The 10599-nt window shown below is 32.2% G+C and overlaps 1 long non-coding RNA gene across 1 annotated transcript; it reads right to left on the bottom strand.

Moving 5' to 3' along the window:
• Positions 1-2016: 2016 nt before the first annotated feature.
• On the bottom strand, positions 2017-10301 carry LOC127850861 (uncharacterized). The gene is made up of 2 exons (XR_008035541.1): positions 9664-10301; positions 2017-2596 (listed from the first exon to the last, which is right to left on the bottom strand). It is a non-coding gene; the product is annotated as an uncharacterized LOC127850861 (long non-coding RNA).
• Between the last annotated feature and the right edge of the window lie 298 nt (positions 10302-10599).

Below are 10599 nucleotides of genomic sequence, written 5' to 3'. Positions count from 1 at the left end.
ACAAAATGTGTCATTCAATATAACCTCTCTTGATAATATATAATATGAAAGAGCTACACAGGTTATTTTTACGATCCTTTTATTTCTATTTTTATTAAAAAAAATCAACTATTTATACTTACTAACCGCAGATGAGCACTACATAGAGACAGTGTGTCGGTGTATAATACATTTGTCAGTAGTTCAAACATTAATTTTACATTTACAGTTAGAATGAAATAAATTGGATACGGGTTTATACTAAAATCATTATCAAAACTAATTAAAAAAAAATACTATTGTAGAAATAGAAAACCTCACTGAGGGTCCTATGGCAGAATAGTGTCCAGCCAGGCAGCCCCAAATATATTCGGCTTCGGTCCAAATACTATTTGGGGCTGCCTGGCTGGTCACTATTCTGTCTTTGGGCCTGAAGTGAGGTTTTCTATTTCGTATATTATACCGAACATTTTTGTGCAGATTAATGTCAATAGAAATACAAATAAATAACACAATATAAATTCCATAAATATTTATCAGTTACTGTTAATAACATGTACGGTATTATTGTTGTTCGCGAGATGTCTCCCTGCGAAAGTTGGACACGGATTAATTCGCTTCTTTATACAAAATTCATTTTTATTGTAAAGAATTTCACATATTGAGATACATTTTATATAATTTATATAAAAAATATCTGCTTTTATTACAAATAATAAGTTGCAAAACATTAATATCAAATATATTATTAATTTTTGTATACTTTAAGATGTGATTAATAATAAAACACACACACGTGTGACCTGCCAAACGAATCGTGCGTTTACCCTAACTATATGAAGCAAAACTGTCTGCGTTTTATAACTTGCACAAGTGTTTCAAATAACCATTCTAGCGGGCACTATTAGATACGCGCGCATCTAGTCAGCGGGCGCTATTCTCAATAGCGCCCGCTAACTAGATGCGCGCGCATCTTTACCTGCCACTATTAAAAGTAACGGACCTGTGTAGTTTATATACGCAAAGAAGAAACAAATATATGTGAGGGACAATATTAATACATGAGCAATTAAACTGCCTTATAGGAGTTCTGCTCTGAAGATTTAACATTTTTCTATTTTATTAAGCGTTATGCAACAGCTTCAATCGCAAATTTAATTGGCCATGAAAAAAGTCGTTTAAACATGTCAAGCGAAATCGATGGGCAACTTATGTTTGAAGTGTTATTAACGGTAAATTATTTATACATTTGCTGTATATGATTTTTTTATACACGAAAGCAATTTGTCGTTCCTGACAGCAAAAGTCAAAAGTAAAAATGTTCAAGGTCTTTCTAATTTACAAAAAATGTTGGAAGCACGCATTCTTATTTAGTAAACTGCATTTTTCAAAATACACTTTAAGACTGTTCTATAATCAAAACAATAACAACAACAAACGCAGAACTAGTTATGCGACCCAATAAATAATACACAAAAACGTCAGTTCGTCCTTTATGCATGAAATTATTCTCGGTTTGATAAATACGGTATAGTATGGTTTATTACGTGTTATTTAGAAGAGAGATTATGGTAATGGTTTAGCGCGAATAATGCACGGGTTTTGTGTGCATGTTTTAGCGCGAAAGCGCACGAGGTTTTCGTTTTGGGGTATATATGATTTGCACATCTATTGAGTCGCCATTCGAGGGTGTATTTGACAGGCAAACGTTATGGAACAAGAAAATGAAAGGGTGATAACCCCGCCCGCCCGCCCTTAATGAGCAAATGTATGGTTAAATAATTGATTACATTGCTTTTATGTTTATAATTTTGCAATTATAAAGTCTATATTTAGTATATTTTCAGTTCAGTTTTTAGTCCATGTGAGATGGGATCTTAGCACAAACCGATTCCTTTACTGGGAAAGACGATGGGTGTATTTTCATTTAAGTCTGAAGCAGCTGAGTTTTCTTGATTATTTTGACTCATTTTTTAGTTAATATTGTGTTTGAATGAGGTTTTTTAAGTTATGGGTGTCATGTTTTTCGAGACTCTCACTTCCTGGAGATAGTACCTCCAGCATATTTATTGAAATATTAGAATGTTTAAATTTCAGTGTTATTTTTTATTGTCTTTCGTAATGAACGTTTAATTTTAAAGACATTCTTATTGTACGATTACTTCATATTTTCATTTTGGTGTGACTGGTTAGATGTTGAAGTCGGTTTAATATAGCTGTTCGTCATATGCATTTATATATATCTCGGAATACTTATGATTTATCAACATTCTTTTTAGGTGCATTATGGATTTTATGGTTTGAGTGATTTGTTTGTTTTTATGTTGATGTCCGGGGTGTGTGCGGGATGCTTTTGATGTTTGTTTGTTATGTTAATTTGCGCAATGAAATTGATAATGTTTTAATTACATTTTATACTAAATAATACTTAATGTTTACAGTATAATAATAGCTGCTTATTTGTAGATTTCTCTAAAATTAGAGGTTTCGGGAGGTGATGAAGGCACCTAGACACCGGTCTTGAGCCATGGGTCCTCATACGTCCCCCTGCCATTAAAAGAAAAAAATAAGAAAACAAAAATGGCAGTAGGGTTGCGTATCCCGCTCGCGGTTTTACCTGAATCGTTTATTACTACTGATTATTGTATAGGGTGTACGTGAAGTCATGTACACTTCTCTTGATTGGTGGTGATGAATGAATCTTGCAGATATTAGCAGCTTCTTTGAACAAATTAATGTTTCACAATTGTTAATTGATAATATTTAAGTTAGCGTGATTGATGGGCATTGGGGGCGTCCTGTGTGCACTTTGGGCATCGGCCGGGATCAGTTTATTCAAACAGTAACTCTTTATTTGAGATATATACATGACGTCTTATTGTTATGAATAAATTTGCATTTTTTCACATGACACACATGTGCATGTGAAGAATTCATAACTACATGCCCTACAGCATTTAAATAGTATCGTTTCAGTTCTTTATACACATGAACAAAGATGTTTCACCGTTTCCAGTCGTCTCGAGGCTCATCAATTGAGCGGTGCCGTTGAGGTCTATATCCATTGAACATACAACCCATACGGGCGTCAGAAGAATTGTTTTTTGCATTTATATGTTGAAAGTCCTGTCAAATACAAGCACTCACTCCTATTTTGTCTTTGGTTTATTATTTGTATGATAATGATAATGATGATGATATGGGTTATAAAGATGATGAGATTTTAATAGTATTTTGAGAATAGAGAATAATAAATTTACTCATAACTATGAGTAAATTATTTTTTTGTCAAAATAACTACTGAACTCGTTTAAAATGACAACGTTTGACGTCATAATCGTAAACTTTACGTTTAATATTGATGCTATTATTGAAGTATGCTTGAGTTACAATTGATTCCTTACATAGAAAGCAAGTTAAAAGCAAATCATTTTTAGTCTACGTTAAAATAAACCATTACATCCCTCAAATACCCCGCCCCCCCCCCCCCCCACCTTGCTGATAATCACTGCATGGTAACTTTTTCATTTATTATTTTAATTAATTTTATGAATATTTTATTTTAACATCTTAACACCTGTCACTGAACATACAATGCTGAAACATATTGATCTGTTGTAGGGTGCAAGCGAAATAAACACATTTGATTCCCATTTCTATATAATCACTTGCCAGCGGAAAGCGCGCTATACGCATTTGTGAATATTATTTGAGTATTTTTGCCGAACTTATTAAAAAGCTTTATTTATTGATAATTATATCGTCTTAATACAAACATTATCAAAGCGCTTGAATTATCTTCGATATTGTTGTAAACTATCAATTACTGTTGCCAATGTTTAGCTTCAGCAGTCACTCGTAAATGACAGATTTTGAATTATGTCTAGCTGTATTATCAGAAGGCCTATCCTCAACAATCTTTGACCACGGCCAATATCTTCAGCTCATAAAATATGAAAAGAAGATATTTAAAGATAAAATATTATTTAGACATGGTCGTTTGTAGGAACATCATGTTTTTATTTACCTGATACTACCAACCCAATTGCCCATTGTAATACAATGAAACTATCCTCGCAACGTTTCATAGCCAATAGCAGTTGCCGATGAGCGAAATGAATATTCAAAAATATTTGTAAACGACGGATAACGTGCAAGCCGAAAAAAAAACACTTTTTGCTTAGTTTAAGACACGAACAAACATCCCAATTCTGCGATTTTTTTTTAAACCTTGTGATTGAATGAAAAATTAACAGTCTATGTCGTTACAAAATCTAAACTTAAACAAAAAATGAACATAAAAAAAGCAATCCGATGAAAAATGATCAGGTTTTCACAATTTTGAGGAGCGGCAAATCCGGCGAACATCTTGTCAGCTTGATGATGCCTATGATGAAAGATATTCACAACACATGACCAATCGGGATCTACCGGTACTTATCCAGTTAAAAAAAACAAACTTACCTTGCTTTGAATTGCAGGAAAAACACACAATTCTGATGACACCAGACGTAGACCACTTGCAGCATAGACACGTCACGATTACGGTAGCTAAGGAAATATCTATGTGAGTTATGGATGTCCATTTTTTATGAAATCGCACGGTTTACGTGTGAAGAAATAATTATTGAATTATATACATATAAACTTTTTAAAAGACAATTTTTGATAACTTTAATTAGATATATAGAGAATATTATGTGACTTTGGATAAAGATCCAGTTTATCATACGAGGCTTAGAACCATGGTAGCCCGAGGCTTGCCGAGCCGAACATGATAAACTTAATCTTTATCCAAAACTCGCATAATATTCTACTTACCCTATTATTTCGTCCTTTTACCATTAATAATTATGATTTATCGCATTTTTTGACGATTTTGTTTTTCAGTAGTTGACAAAAACAGATTCTCCAATTTTTGAAAAGACCCAAAAAACATTTCCATGGAGAATGTGTTTTTTTAAGTAATGGAAAAAGGGAGGAAATAAATGATAACTAGAATATTATGTGAGTTTTGGATAAAGATCAAGTTAATCATGCTCGGCTCGAACCATGGTAGCGCGAGGTTTGCCTTCTAAGCCTCGCATGAAAACTCGCATAATATTCTCTATATAACATGTCCATAAACGTTTGGTGAATATTGAATTAAAGGTTAATTTTAAATAAATCAAAGGCCATTACTAAAACAAAATCCTTTGGAAAATTGACTTTATTGCACTTGACAAAAATTGCATAATTTATTCTTGGATAATTTATTGTAAATTTGGAGAACACCTTTACTATGTTTTTTTATGTGCATTAAGTGCCAAGATAGAGTGCAATTAAGATATTTTCTTTGTGTATGTGTTTGTTTAACATGTCATTATAAATAAAACAACAAAGTTACGCTTCTCTTAAAACTCAAAATATTAATTTATGCCATTAAATCAATCTTATGTTATTTTATAGATAAGCTATGAGATATAATGAAACAAAAGTGTGCTTGCGAAAAAGGTGGACACAAAGTAATAAATGTTTGAATGGAAGAAACCATGTACTAAATTTAGTATTTGAATGAAAAACACGAGTTCTTTTCCATGTTCGAAATGTTTTTTTTAAACATGTTCGATTATTTTAAATTCAAGCTTGATTACCCGTTTTTACTTTACACATATCTACTCAAACATTATACTTTACACATATCTACACAAACATTAAAATAATTTCTCAACGAAACCACATACATTTAATCGCTAGGGCGATGAACGACAACTCCGATACGGAAGATTGAAAAAGAAATTGCCGTGGTTCCACTCTCGACTGACTTTTGGATCTATTTTAGCCGCCAAAAAGAGTTCAATAATAATAACGAATACAAATTTCATTTGAGGACATTTGTATTTTGCAACTGGTTAATTTTATTAATATTTATATTTCGATGAAGCTTGGTTGAAATACGAGAACATATATTGGACATGAGATTTATTGTGAGACAATTAAAGTTACAAAAGGAAAAACGGTCTACAACTCATCAATTTCTTCGCTCGATTGAAGTAAATATATTCAATCGTTTCTCGTTGCAACGCTTTATAATTTTTAGGTTTTTAAATCGTCAAAAGATGCATATAATGGATATTTTAGAGCATGGTAAATGTTCTGTATTACTGTTTTCTGACATATATCATAACTGGAATTAAAATTTGCGAATCGGAAACATTTGTTTTTAAATTTTGTCAATTTACCACAACGTAAAAAGGCCCCGTTAAAGTGTAATACAAATTTGGGCGAAGGTTTAATACATTTAGAATAGGCACTAACGCAAATCGAACTTCAGCTACACCATTAGGAGAGAAACCTCGATTTCCATTTCAATACCAAGGTATCAATTCCCTAACAATTGGGTCCCGATCTAATGTAGAAGACACGACCCGCAAAACAAACAAAGCTTGGGTCACCATTTTTAAACGGTTTATTCATCAAGAGGTTTTTACCGGTTTTAGTGAGATCCAAAACTTCACACTTTTCCCAGATTTATCAATAAAACATAAAATGCAAATACAAATTAACATCATAGCATCACGATTACAATAAAACAGCAATACAACATTATACATTTCAATTAAATTACCTGTTAACTATTCAATGGATATATACAGACACCAGAACAGTGAGGCGTGATGATAGACAACCAAAACGTGAATCAAATACGTCTCGTATTTATGCATGTGTATGTTTAGCCCCATAACATAGTACACGTAAATGTATTTCAAATAAGTAAAAATCTTAAGTTAGTCAAAATAGAAATAGTGTAATCTGAAAAGAAATTGAACCAGACATATACGAACATAACGACTTACGTACATAGGTAAGAGTAAATTTTTAATCAGAAGTGCAGTTATACTATCCCGCGCTTGTCTTATAATGCGATGACGTCATACTTTTAAAAGCAAAGCACTTAAAAGTTACTGAAAGGGGCCTTTTCACAGATTGTGGCATGTATTGAAGTTTGTCATTTAATGCTTTATATGGATAAATGTAAATATTGGATCTAAAAAGCTCCATTAAAAAAAACAATAATAAACTTAAAAAAAAAGTAACCCTCAACTGAGCTCGAACCACTGACCACTGGAGTAAAAGTCTATCGCTTAGACCACTCGGCCATCCGTGCTCATGCAATGAATGATGTATTTTATACTTAATATAAGCAATCCTCGTAGAATCACAAACACAACGACAACAACATAACTCTCCAAATTATTCGATCGTTTCGCGTTGCAACGCTTTATAATTTTCAGGTTTTAAATCGTCAAAAGATGCATATAATGGATATTTTAGGGCATAGTAAATGCATTACAGTATAACTGTTTCATCACAAATATCATAACTACAACGAAATTTGCGAATATGAAAGAACTTTTTTTTTTTTTTTTGTCAATTTACCAAAACGTGAAAAGGCCCCTTTAATATACTAAAAATTCGAATTTGTTCTATATTAAAGAAAGTTAGAAATTAGAGACTAACTAGAGCTGTTTTACTATATTCTCAGTATTGTCTTTTATATCTTCTAATAATGGTTTAAGACTATTTTGTGCTTTTTTAATATTTGTGTCAGTCATGTCCTTACATTTGTTTAAATTTGTAACACTGCTACTCAAGTTGTCCAAATATCACAAACTTAATTAAGAAGTGAAGCATGAACACGTTCTGTTAAAATAAAAACTGCAGTTGCACTAGCAGCAGATAAACCGAATTATACCATGCGGTCTTTATTTTTTTGCCAATTACCACTTAGCAAACAGTGAGGCACAATACCAATGCCAATGCACTAGACAAGACAAACACGCACATAACAAACACACACGTTTAAACTGTGTTTTATTGCAATTTTATAAATGTGAACAATATCATTTTGCTTATCCGATTAATGGCATAAACTTTATAGTTAAAAATATCTTCAAACTGTCCATACAATCAAGAAAGAGACAATATCTCAACATTAATATTAACCTGTGCATAACCTTAACACTCGGAATTGATTGCAATGTTGTATATACATAGTAAATAACTTGCATTATTAAAAAGGACAAGGGACATTAAGGGTCGTTATTCGCCTTTATCCAAATTATTTTCAACCTACTATCAACATAAAGTGCAGAGAGTCATCTTTTCAAAATATCCTCAATGCATGTATTTGTTCAAAAGACGTTATCTGAAGTGACGTAATTTAACCTGTTGGTTTTCGTCATAACTTGTAATTTCACAACGATATATAATAAGCTTCATTCGTGATTTATAACCGATTTGATGAAATTTAAATTAAAAGCATTTTTATTAGGCTATTTAATAATGCAACTGGATGATAAATAAACAGAATTTTAAAGCTACTGTAGTCTATACATTTCTAAAACGCTGGTCTCAATTTTGTATCTATGTAAATAAGATGGAATTATTGTGACCAGTTAATTAGCTTCAACATTTAAACAAGTAGCAATTTATGTGATGGACTTTTAAGTTGGACAACTATGGAAAACGGATAACTAAAGAAAGGTATGTTTCTTAATACTTTATGGTGTTCATGTGAATTCATCTTTGCAGCTAAATACAAGAATGATTTTCGTGACTTTTATTATATAACTGACTGAAAAACTTGTTTTCTACACTATACCTGTCTGTTGATATATGATGATGAAACTTAACCTCACATATTTTGTTTAAATAACTTTTACTGTTAAGCTTAAATGATGAGAAGCAGACGCTGTATCTTCCATGTAGATTTATCCCGCTCGCTTGATAAGATTACTTCCCATATGCCTAAATAAGTTAATGGAGTGGTCTCCCGTGAATAATAGGGAACACTACCTTTTTCTAAGTTTAGATGTTAAAAAAGCAACTTAATTGCTTACGCGATATTGCATGGAAACAACCGTTCATGGTAATACATTATCAACTGTTCAATCAAATTTCGATTTAGCACAAACCGATTCCTTTACTGGGAAAGACGATGGGTGTATTTTCATTTAAGTCTGAAGCAGCTGAGTTTTCTTGATTATTTTGACTCATTTTTTAGTTAATATTGTGTTTGAATGAGGTTTTTTAAGTTATGGGTGTCATGTTTTTCGAGACTCTCACTTCCTGGAGATAGTACCTCCAGCATATTTATTGAAATATTAGAATGTTTAAATTTCAGTGTTATTTTTTATTGTCTTTCGTAATGAACGTTTAATTTTAAAGACATTCTTATTGTACGAATACTTCATATTTTCATTTTGGTGTGACTGGTTAGATGTTGAAGTCGGTTTAATATAGCTGTTCGTCATATGCATTTATATATATCTCGGAATACTTATGATTTATCAACATTCTTTTTAGGTGCATTATGGATTTTATGGTTTGAGTGATTTGTTTGTTTTTATGTTGATGTCCGGGGTGTGTGCGGGATGCTTTTGATGTTTGTTTGTTATGTTAATTTGCGCAATGAAATTGATAATGTTTTAATTACATTTTATACTAAATAATACTTAATGTTTACAGTATAATAATAGCTGCTTATTTGTAGATTTCTCTAAAATTAGAGGTTTCGGGAGGTGATGAAGGCACCTAGACACCGGTCTTGAGCCATGGGTCCTCATACGTCCCCCTGCCATTAAAAGAAAAAATAAGAAAACAAAATGGCAGTAGGGTTGCGTATCCCGCTCGCGGTTTTACCTGAATCGTTTATTACTACTGATTATTGTATGGGGTGTACGTGAAGTCATGTACACTTCTCTTGATTGGTGGTGATGAATGAATCTTGCAGATATTAGCAGCTTCTTTGAACAAATTAATGTTTCACAATTGTTAATTGATAATATTTAAGTTAGCGTGATTGATGGGCATTGGGGGCGTCCTGTGTGCACTTTGGGCATCGGCCGGGATCAGTTTATTCAAACAGTAACTCTTTATTTGAGATATATACATGACGTCTTATTGTTATGAATAAATTTGCATTTTTTCACATGACACACATGTGCATGTGAAGAATTCATAACTACATGCCCTACAGCATTTAAATAGTATCGTTTCAGTTCTTTATACACATGAACAAAGATGTTTCACCGTTTCCAGTCGTCTCGAGGCTCATCAATTGAGCGGTGCCGTTGAGGTCTATATCCATTGAACATACAACCCATACGGGCGTCAGAAGAATTGTTTTTTGCATTTATATGTTGAAAGTCCTGTCAAATACAAGCACTCACTCCTATTTTGTCTTTGGTTTATTATTTGTATGATAATGATAATGATGATGATATGGGTTATAAAGATGATGAGATTTTAATAGTATTTTGAGAATAGAGAATAATAAATTTACTCATAACTATGAGTAAATTATTTTTTTGTCAAAATAACTACTGAACTCGTTTAAAATGACAACGTTTGACGTCATAATCGTAAACTTTACGTTTAATATTGATGCTATTATTGAAGTATGCTTGAGTTACAATTGATTCCTTACATAGAAAGCAAGTTAAAAGCAAATCATTTTTAGTCTACGTTAAAATAAACCATTACATCCCTCAAATACCCCGCCCCCCCCCCCCCCACCTTGCTGATAATCACTGCATGGTAACTTTTTCATTTATTATTTTAATTAATTTTATGAAT

Source organism: Dreissena polymorpha, chromosome 11 (assembly GCF_020536995.1).
Source record: "Dreissena polymorpha isolate Duluth1 chromosome 11, UMN_Dpol_1.0, whole genome shotgun sequence".
In the NCBI taxonomy this organism is placed as follows: domain Eukaryota; kingdom Metazoa; phylum Mollusca; class Bivalvia; order Myida; family Dreissenidae; genus Dreissena; species Dreissena polymorpha.
The sequence above is the reverse complement of the archived record's forward strand: the minus strand, read 5'-3'. Positions and strand labels throughout refer to the sequence as shown.